Genomic DNA, 2,209 nt, shown 5'->3' with positions numbered 1-2,209 from the left:
TGTAAATCAGGTAAGTAGGAATCTCGCCTACAGCATGAATAGATTTTAAAGAAAAAAAATTACACATGTTATATATATACATGTTTATGCTTTAAGTATTGTATGCGATGCCATGTCATGCTGCATACACCTTAATAAGTCAAGAGGAATTTATAAGAATAATCTCAGTTGAGTGCCGTACCAGCCTCCGACCTAAGGGAGGTAACTCAAGCTCCACAAGGGAGAAAAAAAAATAATGTCCTTCGACTTAAGGGAGGCATTCAAGTTATAATCACGGTGTCGCGGAGGACCTTGCAAACCCTCACGTCCCGATGATTGCGCGCAAGTGGTACGTGAGCACTCGGGCCCATCAGTAAGAAAGATAAGATAAGATAATAAGACTATGATAAGACATCATAATTAAGCATAATCAGCTCATGCATAGTTATTCATGTGTACTTACAATTATTTTGTGAGATATAGTTCCTACTTGCTGAGCGAAAGCTCCATCAGATATGTTCATGCTGTAGGTAAGAAACCTATCAGCAATTCTTGAAGGGCAATGGCGAGCGGCAGACGAATGGTGGAGATGGGAATGGATACCGCTCCCGCAGTTATCTTCCGCCGTAAGTTTAAGAAAAAACATGTATATGTCTATATGATTCAAAGGTTTCAAGCATGTATGTTTAAAAAGTATACGTACATATGTATGTTAAGAAAACTGAGGCTGTAGCTAGCAACCCTAGTTTTGAGTATTTAAGTTTTAGAACGTTGCAACAGTGCATGCAACAAATAAATGAATTTTAAACACGACGATTTAAATGATTGATTTTAAAAGGACTTTAAGATGTACTTGAATTTAAGATTTCTCACGAAATCCATTTTAAAGTCAAATGAGATTGCCCGATTGAATTGGTTAGTTTTAGAAAGGCTTTGAAAGAGTATTTGAAATAAGAGTTCAAACGCTGCTCCGTTTAAAGGATATTTCTAAAAGGTTTTATCTTAACTAAAATTAAGAAAAGCTTTAAGAAATTTAGTGATTCATTCTTTTGAAATTATTGTTATGAACTATGAAAGTATTTCTTCTTATATATATAAAAAAAAAATGTTTCGCAAATTTTAAGAAATCTCAATAAGTACGAGTTAAAAGTAAGTTATGGTGACGACCTCTTAAGGAGGGTCGTCACAACATGAGACTGCTCCAAGACACAAAGTAACTAAAACGTCACCAAACCTACAAACAAAATATAAAAAACATGCGTAAAGCTCACAAAAATCCAGAGAACCAACTCTATATTAAGCTTAAATGATACTTAATTCGTGAGTAACTCATTCATCAGACAGCTCAAAGAAAGGACAAGTTAGGAGGCTTAAATTATCTCCTATAAATAGGGATTTGATAGTAGGTATTGTATCTCTCCGCATTCTGCTAAGCTACTCTCTCTTTAGATTCTCTCTCTAAATCGCTTTCATATCTCTCGTTTATTTTTCTGGACATTATTTTCTAGTTCTAGCATTCAATTGACTCGAGTCAAATCGGCCTGCGATTCCCGATTGACACTCGAAAGCAGTTATTAACTCTCTAAACATGTAGAATTCACCCTTTTACATTATTCTTAATAGGTTTATTTAAGAAACCCTACTTCATTTCTCCCCTACTTTTTGTTTCTTTTTCAAAATTTTATTGTTTTATTTAGAAAAAAGATTAAATTGGGATTTTATATTTTTACCCCTCTACCCGAGGTCAGCTCAGGAGTCAATCGAGGTAGACAACGGGGTCCTACTCCTACGTGTTCTCACTGTTGACAGCTGAGCTCGACTCAAATTTTGATCCAACGGCTATATAGTCTCCAAGGTTCCTCGTGATAGAATCTTACTTGTTAATCTTATGAGCACATGAGAACTTTTTATCACTAAAGGTTCAAATCCAGTACGCTTATTAAAGTCTTTACTAGTGCGGTTACATCTACACAATACGCACTTACGAAAGCTTTCACAACAGTAGGAATCTTTTTCTTTTTCTAAAGGACTGTGGAAATACGATAAATCTTTTCCATGAATACATAAACAACAACCTTTTTGTTCATTTTAACGCTGCTTCCCAATTCAAATTACTATTCTCTCTGAAGTTTTTGAAGTCAGCAAGCTAAACTTTGTCCATGGCTAACCTCGCCGGCTCTTCCTCTGTTCCTCCGGCAATACAAGCTATAACTCGTTCATATATATATAT

Source organism: Morus notabilis, unplaced genomic scaffold (assembly GCF_000414095.1).
Source record: "Morus notabilis unplaced genomic scaffold, ASM41409v2 Scaffold2443, whole genome shotgun sequence".
Lineage (NCBI taxonomy): Eukaryota > Viridiplantae > Streptophyta > Magnoliopsida > Rosales > Moraceae > Morus > Morus notabilis.
This window is presented reverse-complemented; position numbering follows the sequence as displayed.